The sequence below is a fragment of the Lissotriton vulgaris genome, chromosome 4_1 (genome assembly GCF_964263255.1).
Source record: "Lissotriton vulgaris chromosome 4_1, aLisVul1.2, whole genome shotgun sequence".
NCBI classification, from domain to species: domain Eukaryota; kingdom Metazoa; phylum Chordata; class Amphibia; order Caudata; family Salamandridae; genus Lissotriton; species Lissotriton vulgaris.
In genome coordinates, this window is record NC_141691.1 from 1,458,581,445 (window position 1) to 1,458,597,072 (window position 15,628).

Sequence of the window (15,628 nt, forward strand, 5' to 3'; positions counted from 1 at the left end):
ATTACCTCTCATGCTAAGATGACACTATTTTTGACAGAAACAAAGCCAAGTATTTTGCATCAACTTGTCAGGGAAGAAGATGGTAGATGGAGGCTCTCCTAACAGTGCCTGCGGCTCAGTGAAATGGCATTTTGAAGTAATTGTGATGAGGAATACTGTTTTAATTGTCAGCAATCTCAAAAAACAATTATGCAGAGGCTTGAAGGCTTGCACATCAAGCAAGGCCGAAGTTAAGACCCCAATGAGTCATTACAAAGGGCTCAGGAGGGAGTCCATCCGTCCTCAAGAAATGCATCACAAAAGTTGACTTGAATATTAAACGTTGGTCAGGCAAAAACAGAAAGGGTCAACAAATAAGCTTTAACGGGGACCACAGAAAACCTGCTTGGGCAAGTGACAAAACAAGCAAACATCAACCCAACAGCCTCCACTCTAGAACACAAATTTGTCCCAACAACTAGAATAAATGGACTAGGTAGGTGGGTACCGAGCCACAAGGATAACCTCCACTACTTATGCAGATACAATAAACCTGCTCAGCTGGTCCTACTCAATCTCCAAATTGCAAATGCTACTTACCAGTATGCATCTGTTCTTGGCATGTAGGGCTGCTGACATTCATATCTGTGCATAGATCGCCACCTAGTGTTGGGTCCGGATGATTGCACATTGTTGTCCTGGAAGAGTCTTCGAAGTATCACGAGATAGGTGGCTCCTCCCCTGGACTACAGTGCGCATGGGCATCGCCTCCATCCCCAGATTGTTTTTAGCCATTGGCAGAGATGGAGTGAAGAATGTGAATGATGACCATGCTATAAGCATATGTATGTATATGAATGAATTCTGCAGCTGCTACAGGCGCCGGGGAGGAGGGTGGGCGATATGAATGTCAGCAGCCCTACATGCCAAGAACAGATGCATACTGGTAAGTAGCATTTGCAGTTCGAGGCATGTGGGCTGCTGAATTCATATCTGTGCATAGAATACATAGCAGTCCCTCCATTATCTGCGGCCGCCCGTGCCAGCTGCAGCAGTCTGAAAAAGCGTTTTTAGAACAGCCTGACCAACAGCTGCCTGCTGTTTGGAATGCACGTCTACACAGTAGTGTTTAGTGAAAGTATGTGTGGTAGACCATGTGGCTGCTCTACAGATATCTTCTAAGGGAATGTTACCTAGGAAAGCCATTGAGGCCCCCAACTTCCTGGTGGAGTGGGCCCTTGGTGGGATAGTGAGAGTGCGCTTAGCTTTAGCGTAACAGTTCTGAATGCACTTTACTATCCACCTAGCAATCCCTGCTTTAGAGATAGCGTTTCCCTTGTGGTGAGTGGCAAAAGCAACAAAAAGCTGCTTGGTTTTGCGAAAATCTTTTGTCCTGTCTACATAATACATCAAGGCCCTCCTAACATCAAGGGTGTGGAGCATGCGCTCCGCCAGTGTCTCCGGGTTTTGGAAAAACACCGGCAATTCAATTGTCTGGTTTAAGTGGAATTGGGATACCACTTTGGGTAGGAATTTAGGGTTAGTGCGGAGCACCACCCTGTTAGCATGTACCTGGAAGTAAGGTTCTTGGATGGTGAGCGCCTGCAGCTCGCTAACCCTCCGTAGCGATGTAATTGCGACCAAGAACGCAACCTTCCAAGTCAAAAACTGAAGCTCACAAGAGTGCAGCGGCTCAAAGGGAGGACCCATCAGTCTCGTAAGGACCACATTGAGGTTCCATTCTGGAGCTGGTGGGGTCCTTGGTGGAATGACCCTTTTGAGTCCTTCCAGAAAGGCTTTGATAGCAGGGACCTTGAAGAGTGACAGATGTTGCCTATTCTGGAGGTATGCTGCCATAGCAGACAGGTGAATGCGGATGGAAGAGTATGCCAGATTGCATTGATACAGGTGGAAAAGATAGCAAATGATATTTTGAATGGAAGCATCTAGAGGGTCAATATTGTGATTAGCACAGTAGATGACAAACCTCTTCCATTTAGCCGCATAACAAGCTCTGGTAGTGGGCTTCCTTGCCTCCCGAATGATGCTCATGCAATCGGGAGGAAGATTGAGGTAGCCAAACTCTATGACTTCAGGAGCCAGATCGCCAGGTTGAGCTGTTGCGGATCTGGGTGCTGAATGTCGCCATGGCTCTGCGTCAGAAGGCTGGGAGTAAGATGAAGCCTTTGATGCGGTACCACGGACAGTTCTAGAAACGTGGTGTACCATGGTTGGCGAGCCCACGTTGGAGCAACCAGGATGAGAGTCATCGAGTGCTGCCTGAGCTTGCGTGCCACCAGCGGTATCAGAGGTGCTGGGGGAAAAGCGTACGCAAATTTGCCTGACCAGTTTATCCACATCGCATTGCCCTGTGATTGGGGGTGTGGGAATCTGGCGGCGAAGCTTTGGCATTTTGCGTTCTCCTTTGTGGCGAACAGGTCTATCTCTGGATGACCCCACCTTTGGAAGTACGGTTGGAGTACTGATGGATGTATCTCCCACTCGTGCATCTGATGGCTGTGCCTGCTGAGCAGATCCGCCATCTGATTGTCCTTGCCCGGGAGATGCTCTGCCATGAGGAAGATGTTCCTCTGAATGGCCCACTTCCACATGCTCTGAGCCAGATGAGACAGCTGTGGAGAGTGTGTGCCTCCCTGCTTCTGGATGTAGTACATGGCCGTCATGTTGTCCGTCCGGATCAACACGACTTTGTTGCACAGATGTACTTTGAACGCCTTCAAGGCCATGAAGATTGCCATCAGTTCCAACACATTGATGTGCATCTTCCTTTGCTGTAGTGTCCATAGTCCCTGCACAGTGTAATGGAGTACATGCGCTCCCCATCCTTGGAGAGAGGCGTCCGTTGTCAGGATAATCTGTGGGACAGGCTCTTGGAATGGTCGGCCCTTGCAAAGGTTGTGTGGATTCCACCAATGCAGAGAGTTGTATGCCCGACCGCTCACCAACACTAGGTCTGTCAGTTGCCCATGAGCCTGAGTCCACTGACGTGCAAGGCACTCCTGAAGCGGACGCATATGTAGTCTCGCGTGCAGGACAATGGAGATGCAGGAGGCCATCATGCCTATCAACTGCATGAACACCCTCGCTGGAAGCGAGTGTTGGGGTCTGAATCGATGGATCAGCGCCTGGATACTGGCGATTCTCACTGAATTTGGCTGCGCGGTGGCCGCCAGAGTGTTGATTGTCGCGCCCAGGTACTGTCGCACGTGGGCGGGCTGGAGATGGGACTTTGGGTAGTTCAGAGAGAATCCCAGATCGTGCAGGAGATGAATGGTGCGTGACACGTGGTCGACGCACTGCTGTTCTGTCCTTGCTTGAATGAGCCAGTCGTCCAGGTAGGGATAGACGTGGACGTGCTGGCGACGGAGATGCGCCGCCACAGTCGCTAGGCACTTGGTAAACACTCTTGGTGCCGTGGTGACCCCGAACGGCAGAACCTTGAACTGGTAATGCTGGTCTAAGATAGTGAACCTGAGGTACTTCCTGTGGGAAGGATGCAGGGGAATATGAAAATAGGCATCCTTCAGATCCAGTGTAGCCAGGAAGTCCCCCTGTTGAAGCAGGGGAAGCACCTGCTGCAACGTGAGCATATGGAAATGCTCCGAGAGGATGTACCAGTTCAGGGGCCTGAGGTCCAGGATAGGTCTGAGGGATCCGTCCTTTTTGGGGATCAGAAAATACAGGGAGTAAACCCCTGTTCCCCGCTCTTGCAATGGAACGAGCTCTATCGCCCCTTTTTGCAGCATGACGAGAACTTCTTGCTGCAACAAGGTCAAGTGCTCGTTTGACATAGGACGGCTCCTTGGGGGTATGTCCGGTGGAGTGGACGTAAGCTCTAGACAGTACCCGTACTGGATAATAGACCTCACCCACCTGTCTGTGGTGATGGACGTCCACGCCGGCAGGAACTGCTGGAGCCTCCCCCCGACCGGTGTTGCATGGCCGGGGGGCAGTGACAAGACGTCACTGTTTGTTGGTGGCGGTGGACCTGGAGCTATTGTTGCCACGTCCCCTGCCCTTGACATTATTGCCTCTGTAACCACCTCTATTTTTGTTGTTATACGAGGCTTGGTTGTTAGTCTTGTAATATGGTGTGGACTGGGATGCTTGTCCCCTTGAGGTGCCTCTGGAGTTTGAGCGGCGAAAGGAACCACTCCGAAACTGCTGACTTTGTAAAGCCCCCATGGACCTGGCAGTTTCCGTATCTTTTTTCATTTTCTCCAGGGTGGCATCCACCTCAGGGCCAAACAGATGGTCAGGATTCACTGTTTGATTTAGTATAGTGGTTTGGATGTCGGGTTTGAACCCCGAAATTCTAAGCCAGGCATGGCGTCTAAGCAGTACACTAGTATTGATAGCCCTGGAGGCCGTGTCTGCCACATCCAACGCACATTTAATGGATGCATTTGTAATGAGTTTACCCTCCTGAATCAGCATCTCCCCCGCCTCCTTGTATTGGTCAGGCAAGTGTTGCAGTATGGCCTCTAATGTGTCATAATGGGCTCTATCATAACGTGCAAGCAAGGCTTGGGTGTTAGATATTCTCCAAATATTAGCTGCCTGTGCAGCAATCCGTTTGCCTGAGGCCTCGAAAATCTTGGACTCTTTATCTGGGGGAGGAGCGTCACCAGTAGTTTGAGAGTTTGCCCTCTTCCGAGCATTGGAAACGACCAGGGAGTCCAATTGCAAGTGTCCCTTGATATATGTCGGATCCGTCGGCGCCGCTTTATATTTCCTGTCGATGCGAGGGTTGACCACACGCGCTCGGGTGGGCTCCTTGAAAACCTCCGTAGCATGTTTAAGCACCCCCTTCAGCATCGGTAGCGTTTTGACTGATTTTTCGGCTACCGAGAAGGTGTCGAACAAGAAGTCCACATCCACGGGGTCCGAGTGCAGCTCGACGTCGTGGTTAGCGGCAGCTCTTTCTATTAGGGCATTGAAGGCCGCCGAATCCTCGGTCGGGGACGTCTTGGCCGCGAAAAGTTGAGCGTCCTGACCCCCCTGCGGGTCCTCCGGGTCGCCACCGGCAGTCCACGGAACGTGCTCCTCCTCCGGATCCGAGTATGCCGGATAGTCGTACTCGGCATCCTCGTTGTCCGCACCGGCTGCGACGGAATGCGTCGGCGAGTACCCCAATGTTTGTGGGGACACAGGTTCCACCAAAGCCGAAGAGCCCTCGGAGTCCCGTTTGTTCTTGAGAGGGATCTTAAAATGTTCCAACGCCGGCTCCGTCGTGATCTTCCTCTTGAGGAGCGACAGTTTTCCGGTGTTGGCGTCGATGAGTACCTCACGACGTTCCTCTTCAGCAAGGGGTTGGAGTCGAAGCTTCGACACCACCAAGGCCGCTTTAGGTGCCAATACCTCCTTCGAGGGTCCACTCTGTTTCGGCGCGAAGGCCTTTGGCGCCGACTTGGGAGGAAAGGTGAAACGGATAGGCGTCTGCTCCTTCGCAGGCTTAGGCGTGAGCTTCGGCGCCACAGTGTCCTTCCGAATCCGCTGTAAGGATTCCTCCACCTTCTTCGTCAAGGCCGGAGAGGACTTGACCGGCTCGACATGCGCCTTCTTTGGGGCCGAGGTCCCCTGGCCGTGCGCGTCGTCGCCGAGACGCTTCTTCGGAGCCGACTTCGGGTCCACGACCCCTTTCGGAGCCGACTTCGGGTCCACGACCCCTTTCGGAGCCGACTTCGGGTTCACGACCCCCTTCGGAGCCGACGCAGCCGCGTCGGACGATTTCGCCTTCGGCACCGACCCCGAGGACTTCGGGTCGGCCATCTTGGCGTGGCTCTTTGAGTCGGCCATTTTGGATTCCTTGGAAGTTGACGCCTCTAGAACCTTCTTCATCAGCGCAACTTTCACTTTCGGTTTCGCATCCGAGGGTGCGGGACCAGTTGGCTTCACTTTCGTTTTCGTCGACGTAAGTGATTGTTCATAAGTGTCCGCGACCGGGCCCGGAGGCGGGGACGTAGGACTCATAGTTAGATCTTGGGTAAGGCCCGAAGGCGATCCCTCGACCTGGGCCGTAGGAGGGGTAATAACCCCAGAGTCTCGCTGGGGATGCTCCTCCTCTGAGCTATCACCCATAGTGGCAAAAGCCTGTTCGTCGTCCCCTACCTCATCGGTGACTTCGTCAAGGTTCTCCGCACCTTCGTCAAAGTTCTCCGCACCTTCGTCAAAGTTCTCCGCACCTTCCTCATAGGTGTCACCTTCGGATGCGGGATTAGAGTCCGAACCTTGCACGTAGTCTTCTGTTTCGACAGATTCTTGAAAAATGTCATCCGGTGGGGGCGCCAAAGCCGATAACTGAGCCTGGAGCCTGTTAGCCCGGCGAATCTTCAGCGTCTTCTTGCTCCGGAACTTCGAACACGCCATACAGGTGTCTTCGCGGTGATCCGGCGACAAGCAGGTATTGCACACAGGGTGCACATCGAGGTGTGAATATTTAGAGTTACACACCGGGCACTTTTTAAACGGAGTTCGCTCCATAGCAAGAGTGTAGTGTAGGCCCGTCCGCGCCGAAAGCACGTGGAAGGGCAGCAAGAGATCGGAGCTGAGAGTCAGAAAGAAACCCGTACGCAACTATACCGACGCCCAGCCTAAAGACCTTTTGGTCTCGAGCAGAGGTTGAACAACTATCGGGTCCGACAGAGGGAACCGAAAACACATCCGAACCCAATGGCGGAAAAAAACAATCTGGGGATGGAGGCGATGCCCATGCGCACTGTAGTCCAGGGGAGGAGCCACCTATCTCGTGATACTTCGAAGACTCTTCCAGGACAACAATGTGCAATCATCCGGACCCAACACTAGGTGGCGATCTATGCACAGATATGAATTCAGCAGCCCACATGCCTCGAACATGTAGGTATAAGTTACGTAGAATTGTGTGCAGAACCCTGCCCTGTCCTGTTCCTGCGACAGAAACTCCTCCCGAAAAGGCAGAAGGGAGATGCTCAGGAAGTCTGAGTACCACTCTCTCCTGCTCAATCCGCAGCTATCAGGATGATTTGGGATCAATCCTTACTGATTAAATGGAAAAGACACCAAGAAAATGAAGGTATAAAATGGTCCCTGCAATTTCCCACAAATGGAGTCTCATGCCCATTCAACTTGGTATTCCTAGATCACAACAAACATCTCCACTAACTTGTTGCATATAACTTCTAATGCTGTGTGTACCACATTATGGGCTAATAAAGGGAATTCAAAGTTATTTGTGGCATAGATAACATTATAAATCATGGAATACAAATTGTCCCCTGCGCATTTCTTCAGATCGTGATGTTTGCCTACTTGTTGCCATATTTAGAAAGTGCCAGTTCAAATCATCACAGCGAGGTGCTAGATTCATTGTTCGCTCTAATTGAATAGGATTAATACAGTAATTGAAAACTGAATAAATGATCTGAAAAATATTAGCAACAAAAGAAGCTTTTCATGTTCTTGTGCAATACTGAAGGCAAAAACAACAGTTGATGGGAAGAATACAGAACAATGTCATACATTCACCCCAGTACAGAGATCTGGGCCTAAATCCATCGTTTTTTTGCACTCCACACCACCCCAGTTCAGACATGGCCATATGCAAATCAGCCTTGACCCTGTGCCTCATGGGAATAGTCCAGCCCGAACTGCCAAGCCATGTCTTTACTGGACCGGAATCAAGCATCCTAGGACCGGTTTCTGGCTATCAGCCGTCTTCAGCCAGGATAGCTTGACCCCAGTGGTGTGAAGAGCATGGGACTCACGTCTGAGCATACCCATCCCACTCGGGGTAACAAATGCAAAAACAACAGTTGATGGACAGAATGCAGAACAATGTCATAACGATGGATTTAGGCCCAGATCTCAGTACTGGGGTGAATGTATGACATTGTTCTGCATTCTGTCCATCAATTGTTGTTTTTGCAATACTGAAGGCAACCTAACCTGCAAAATAGCAACAGCATCAGAATTTTGTTAAATGTAGTTATTACAAAGTAACTTTTGACCTTTTAAAATCAAAAGTAAAATCCACCTTATCATGTACTAGATGCAGCAAGAATATGGATAACTTGTCTCATATCCTCAATACTCTCCACTCAAATACATTTGTGAGTAACATTTTCCAAGCTCAACAGATGTTAAATCAAAAATGCAAGAACAGTGCAGCTAATTTTATTGGGTGCAGACAAGCACATACAAGAACATTCTGAGGAATTTATATTTCATAATGTGGCTATTGTTAAGACTAGTATTTACACTGGATAGATATAACTGATAGTTATGTGGAATGGTGTAATATGGGTATTAGGCAATCCTGCATTGCTAACAAAAGGGAGAGAAACGGGAGAACGGGAGCTAAATGGACAGAATTTTGGAAATATGTAGCAAATCCTTAACTGCATTTGAAACATTGTTCTTTAATGTGATATGAATGCACATCAAGCAATGCTCTAAAATATTTACTTAGTTTTTACAAATTTTCAGCTACATTTTGTGGTCTAGATGGTTGAGACAGTTCCGCAATTATGGTTTGTGCATCACTGTGGAAGCAAGTGCATCTCTAAGACATCACCAGTAAAACCAATCGGCATCCCAGAGTAACTAATTTCAATATTTCTGCCAGACAGCTAACACTATTTATCTTAGGTATAAGAATCATAAACGTAAAAGGGGTTAGGTAGGAAATATATCCTTGTCTCTACGTTCAATTTCTGGTGGTGGAGCCAGGAGATTCCAGTTTTAATGCCAGCTTCTCAACACTAAAACAAATAGCATGATAGAGGAAAATCATGTTATCTTTCTGTGCCCCAGTTTCAATGTCTGTCAAAGTTGAAGTACTTGCATTCAGGCCAAATACCAGCATTAACAGTTGTAAAATAAAACCAGAAAGTTAAACAGTGTATAAGCCCACAGATAAATAATAAATATGTTAGCACAATTGTAGTTAGAACAGATGGAGGCCGGAATGCCAGATCAATCTTTGGGACAACTGTGGATCTAGTTATAGGCCATATGGCTTGGTGTGCACACTGGATATTTCTGTAGGAGGAAAGTTATCAGGAGAAGACCCCCACATCAACTTCCTAGATCTCCTATCCAGCTCCATTGTGTTCATTAGAAGTGGCCAAGGACATCTAAGACAAGGGGTGTGTTCTGTCCTAAAATGAACAACATAGCCTCCAGGTACATAAGCACTTGGGCAATGCAAAATCTCAGAGGCTAGTGAAACAAGCCAATGATTTTTGGCACTTTTGCCTAGACAGAGGCCAAGGATAAAGTTGTGTTGCATCCTTCAAAAAATTGACAATGTTATTTGCCTTCAAGAACATCAATTACCTGGGTGATAGAAATCTCAAAATCTGGGGGAACTAGAAAAATAAATTGCCACTTATTCCTAGACAGCAAGATCCATGTGAGGGAGGAATACAGTCGCAGAAAACAGAATATGGTAGGGGATTAAAACTCCAAAGACCTGCAGGATGCTAGTGACTGAATACGGAACACAAAGGCATTTTAAGCATTAATGGGCCGAAAGGGGGAGGAGATGGGGGTGGGGGGTGTGCTGTGACACAGATCTAATTACATGGAGACTGAAGCCACAGATTCCAAAACTTCCAAGGCTTTCCGTGTGAGAAAAAGACTAGAAGGCATGGTGAAGTCAATGGATTCCACATTTAAGAATTTTCATTTGAAACCAGACGGTGACATTGCTTCTCTGATTTTGAAGGAGTTCTCAACTTGCAAAATCCTTGAGTTTCGGTCCTGGAATAGAATGTAAAATTCCCTAGCTAGAGTTACAGAATGATGAGATTCTGTTAAGAACATGAAGGTGAGAAGTATCAAAACCGGTAAGAAGGATAATCATTGTTACATCCTACTACACGGATTGACTGAATAATATTTATCAGAAAAATGTAGTCCTTTGTCTAACCTTTGGATTGATTTATTTTTGTTAATGATAGTTAATCAATATTTTTTGGGACTAGAACGTGATGGTACTGTCATATTGAGTTGTGAGTTATTTCTAACTGTGTTTCCCCCTTGTACTTAACAGGGACCTCAGAGGAGAGCACCGATATTTACTGGTGCTTTCTCTTTCTCTGACTGGATCATTTATAAATAGTAGGAGGGCCTGCATACAAAGAAATAAAAACTACTGGAGTCTCTCCCATTTAGGAACTGAAAACTGGTTGACAAATGGAATGTTGCTTTTTATAATTTGTGTTATATGAAGGAAGGAAAATGCTACTTTCCCAGTATGCATCTGTTCTTGGCATGTAAAGCTGTAGATTCACATGCTTTGCATAGCCTGCCATCTAGTGTTCGGACTGGATGTTTGCACTTTGTTTTTGTTTGGAGAAGTCTTTTCTAGTCACGAGGTAGGTGACTCCTCCTTTCAGTGATAGGACGAATGGGCATCGGCTCCATTGTTCGACTGTTTGCCGCAGAGGGTGATAATGGAGTTAGTAAGAGTAGATGTCCATGTATAAATGTATCTAAGTAAAATATTACTGCAACAGGTATAGGTACCCGGGGAGACGGGTCGGAGCATGTGAATCTACAGCTGTACATGCCAAGAACAGATGCATACTGGGTAAGTAGCATTTTCCGTTCGAGGCATGTGAGCTATAGATCACATGTTTTGCATAGAATATATAGCAGTTATCTCCCAAAGCGCTGGCTAACCTGTAGCTGTTGCAGTAGTCTGAAATAGTGCATGTAAAACTGCTTGGCCCACACTATCTTGCTGTCTTGTTAACACATCTACACAATAGTGTTTTGTGAATGTGTGAGGTGTAGACCATGTTGCAGCTTTGCAGATGTCATCTATGGGTATATCCCCTAAGAATGCCATAGAGGCCCCTAGTTTGCGTGTGGAGTGTGCTCTAGGGGAAATTGTCAGTGTTCGTTTTGCCTTTGCATAGCATGTCTGAATGCACTTGACTATCCATCTTGCAATGCGTGATTTTGATATAGGATTGACTTTATGTGGTGGCGCAAAAGCGACAAACAGTTGTTTTGTCTTTCGGAAAGGTTTTGTCCTTTCTACATAGTAAAGTAGTGCTCTTTTCACATCTAAAGTGTGTAAAGCACGTTCTGCCACAGAATATGGTTGATGGAAGAACACAGGCAACTCAACAGATTGGTTGATATGAAAGGCAGAAATTACCTTTGGTAGGAACTTAGGGTTGGTCCTAAGAACCACTTTGTTTTAGTGTACTGTACCACTTTGTTTTGGTGTACTAGTAAAATTGGTTCTTCGATGGTTAGTGCCTGAAGTTCACCTACTCTCCTTGGTGATGCGATAGCTATGAGGAAAGCTACCTTCCAAGTGAGAAATTACAGTTCACATCTATGCAATGGCTCAAAGGGTGGACCCATTAGTCTGGTAAGGATGTTGTGATTCCACACTGGAGTAGGTGGAAGTGTTGGAGGAATTCTACTTTTAGTCCCTCCATAAATGGTTTAATGACAGACACTTTAACCACATCGCTGCTGTGGTTATTTTTGCCCTGTGCTGGAAATTGCCATTTTGCTGGTGTCATGACGAGCTCAGCTCGTCATCAGCACAGCTCAACTGTGCCTCATGACGAGCTGAGCTCGTCATGAGCATGGAAGGGGTTAAAGAGAGACAGATGTTGTCTGTTCTGTAAGTATGCAGCAAAATGTCAGCGTATGGAAGAGAACAATAAATTGGAACGCTGCCGATGTAATACATAGCAAATGATGTTTTCAACTGAAGCGTCCAGCGGATCGATTTGATTGTTATTGCAGTATATCACAAATTGCTTCCACTTTGCTGCATAGCATGCTCTCGTGGTAGGTCATCTAACCTCTGTGATGATGTTTATGCAGTCTGGCGGGACATTAAGGTGGCCAAACTCTAAGATTTCAGGTGCCAGATCGCAAGATTGAGATGACTGGGATCTGGATGTTTTATCTCTCCATGGCTCTGAGTGAGAAGATTGGGAGTGAGATGTAGTTTTTGGTCAGGAACTACTGAAAGCTCTAACAGTGTTGTGAACCAGGGTTGCCAAGCCCATGTGGGAGCAACTATGATTAGTGTCAGGGACACCTGTCTGAGCTTCTGAACCACTAATGGAATGAGTGGGAGAAGCGGAAAAGCGTAGGCAAATATCCCTGACCAATTCATCCATAGTGCAAGGCTTTGGGTGTGGATGCCTGAATGCAAAGCTTGGGCATTTTGCGTTTAGTTTGTGGCGAACAGATCTATGTCGGGAAAGCCCCACATTTGGAAGAATGGGAGGAGAACTTGAGGGTGGAGTTCTCATTCATGAATCTGTTGTCTTTGACGACTGAGCAGATCTGCAATCTGATTGTTTACTCCTGGAAGGTGTTCTGCAAGGAGATATATTTTGTGACGTTTAACCCATCTCCAGATGGTCTGTGCTAGTTGAGACAGCTGAAGAGAATGCACCCCTCCCCCCCTATTTTTGTATGTAGTTCATTGCTGTCATGTCTGTATGGATCAGGACAGCTTTGCCTACTACATGTACTTGAAACTCTTTGAGCACTAGAAAAATCACTAGCAGCTCTAGATGATTTATATGAAGCTGCTTTTGCTGCAGGATCCACAAGACCTGAATTGTATGCGTCTGGAGATGAGCTCCCCAACCAGTGAGCGATGCGTCTGCTGTTAACACTATCTGTAGAAGCGGGTCGATGGAGGGCCGCCCTTTCGAAAGGCTTTGTGTATTCCACCACTGCAGAGAGCGATGGGTGCAGCCCCCGCCAACATTAGATCTGATAAGAGACCCTGAGCCTGTTTCCACTGACGTGCTAAGCACTCCTGAAGGGGGCGCATTTGAAGTCTTGCGTAAGGGACTAAAGTTTGCATGTTACAGATTATGGCCGGATTGGGGTAGGCCAAAGACTTTTGTGAATCTATTGGGGCTCCCAGATACGCCAGTGTGTTGGATGGTTGTAAATGGGATTTGGACAGATTTACTGTAAATCCAAGATAATCAAGCAACTGCACCGTTTTGTGAGTGTGATGTAGACAGCTTTTTTGCAAGCTGGCTTTTATGAGCCAGTCGTCCAAATATGGGAAAATGTGAATGTGTTGTCTTCGTAGATGAGCCGCAACTACTGCAAGGCACTTGGTGAAAACCTTGGGTGTGGTAGTTACTCCGAATGGAAGCGTCTTGAAAGGATAGTGCTGGCCAGCTACTACGAACCTGAGGTACTTACGGAGAGCAGGGTGTATTGGGATAGGGAAATAGGTGTCCTTTAAAACCTGAGTTGACAGAAAGTCGCCTTGTTGAAGGAGCGGGGAGCACTTGCTGGAGGGTGACCATGCGAATGTGGCCCAACTGAATGTATAGATTTAGTTCTCTGAGGTCTAGTATAAGCCTGAAAGAGCCGTCCTTCTTGGGAATTAAGAAGTACAGAGAGTATACCCCTGCCCAGTGATATTTGAATGGGGCAGGAGCAGTGTCCGGGTTTATAACCAGTTGTTTCTGTTTGGATCCGAAGGTGGAAGATCAGACCGAGGCTCTTTTGGTAAAGTCTTTTTGTCTTTGCTCGCCGTTTTTGGCATCGAAAGTTTCGGCTCCAAACTTTTCGGTACCTAAGATTTAGTCTTTGATAAAGATGGCATGTGGGCCACAACATGCTTGATTTCAGCGCAGAGGATTTTGATTAGTCGCCGGCATGGGGCCAACTCGAGCCCGAGCCGGAAAGCTTCTCCTTATGTCTCGACGCCGGGCCTGAGGGCAAAACTTTTTCTCGGTGCCGACCTTGGCACGCAGGCAGAGGAAGGACCAGAGCCTTTTTGGTCTTATGTTGTTGGGTCAAGGAGGCTTCTGTACTCACGGTACGCTGACACGTTGTAGCTCGCTCCTCTTTTTCCATGTCGGAGTCGGCCTCAGGCACAAAGATGTGTTCTTCTTCCTCAGTTCCTTGAGCTTATGTTTCTTCTTGGTCAGAATCTTTGCTGAAGATGTCCAGTACGGAGCCGCCTTGATGTTGCATCTCGTGATGTTGAGCCCGACGGTCACGGAGCGTCTTCTTCGATCTAGACGATCGGCACGCGTCGCAATCTTACTTGTCAATTTCCGGGGAAAAACAGAGGTTGCACACTTTCTGCAGGTCGGTGCGCGAAAACCTGGCACGACACCCGGGACAGAGCTTGAATGGAGTCCGTTCCATCGACTGCTAGCGAGCCCGATGCGGGTAGGTCCAATGGCCCTCCACAAGTTTTCCGATCTAAGATCTTTGAGTCAAAACGATAATCGTAGAATGGGAAATGCAATCGAGAAACAATACCATCAAGGGTAGTGGATTGCACGTCGAAGGGAACCCGAAAAACGGTGCCGAACTGGAGCGCAGCAATTCACATCCGAACCCGATGGTGGAAAAAAAAACAATCTAACATTGGAGACGATGCCCATGCGCACTATCACCAAAAGGAGGAGTCGCCTACCTCATGACTGGAAAAGACTTCTTTGAACAAAAACAAAGTGCAAACATCCGGACCCAACACTAGATGGCGGGCAATGCAAAGCATGTGATCTACAGCTCACATGCTTGAACATATAATTGCTGTTTTGCTTGTAACTGGCTGGCAAGTAAAAAAAACTAAATAGAAATGCATAATCTTCGTCTCTGTGTCCTTAACAGAATCTAGCTTTGAATTCGCCTAGCTAGGAAATTTTACAGCATCAACATGGGTGGATGAGAGCCACATAGTGCTGAGACCAGAAACTGAGTACTTGTTGGAAAATTTCCTTGAAGGTCTGGAAAATAAAAGCTCAGAAGCTGTTGCATGAAAGGAATAAGGAATGGTTATATTCAGCAGGGTTTCCACTGCCATATTTTAAATATTCAAGATGAATGTGCTATTTTATTCTTGTTTTTATGCGGAGTTTTGCATCCAGGTACCATATACATCATACACAGCGCACAGACTAAATGCATGCACGTGATTGCTTATTGTCTCCAATCTAAAAGCTAACCTGCGTACATTATCTGGCATATGGCCAAGGGGTCAGCAAGAGTACCTAGATAATGGCAAATATCACATAGACTAAAAGTAACAAAGTTGAAAAGAATGTACGTTTATCCTACTCTTATTTCCAGGCTCTTTCCCTTCTTAACTTGTAGCAGATTCCACAGAAACTGAGAACGAAAAAAGGGGTGGAAGATAATGGAAGCATTGGGCAGCTTCCCTCTAGGCAGGGATGATTTATAAACTTGTCAAATTTGCAAAGAAATCTCTACAGCGTGGTCAGCAGTATGTGTGTGCCTATGCAGAACCATGCATATACGTCTGAAGGGCACATGCCTGGAAGAACACACCTTTGCACAGGTGTGCCACCTTTGCAAAGTGTAGCAATGGGTGGTGCATGATATCCATCTAGCAATGGTGATCTAAGCAGCCACGGTCCCCTTCACCACACCGGTGCACATTCCTTACAGGAATGTGTTAGCTTTTGAGGAATGCATCTGCATAGTCACAAAAATGTTGGAACCTAGTTTCACTTAATGTAGCTTTTTTTCCAGGAAACAGACTGTACAACATGATTTTTACATCGCAGTGCTTATTATACACATTTATTACTATGCAGGTTTTTACCACGTATAGGCCTTTACCATGCATTTAAGCGAAGTATGGGAGCTTGGA

General features: G+C 47.1%; 1 protein-coding gene across 3 annotated transcripts in view; it reads right to left on the reverse strand.

Annotated features, from left to right (window-relative positions):
• The window catches only part of TRAPPC8 (trafficking protein particle complex subunit 8), a 1,294,567-nt gene that overhangs the window by 622,257 nt on the left and 656,682 nt on the right, over positions 1-15,628 (reverse strand). The gene's annotated exons all lie outside the window — the stretch shown is intronic.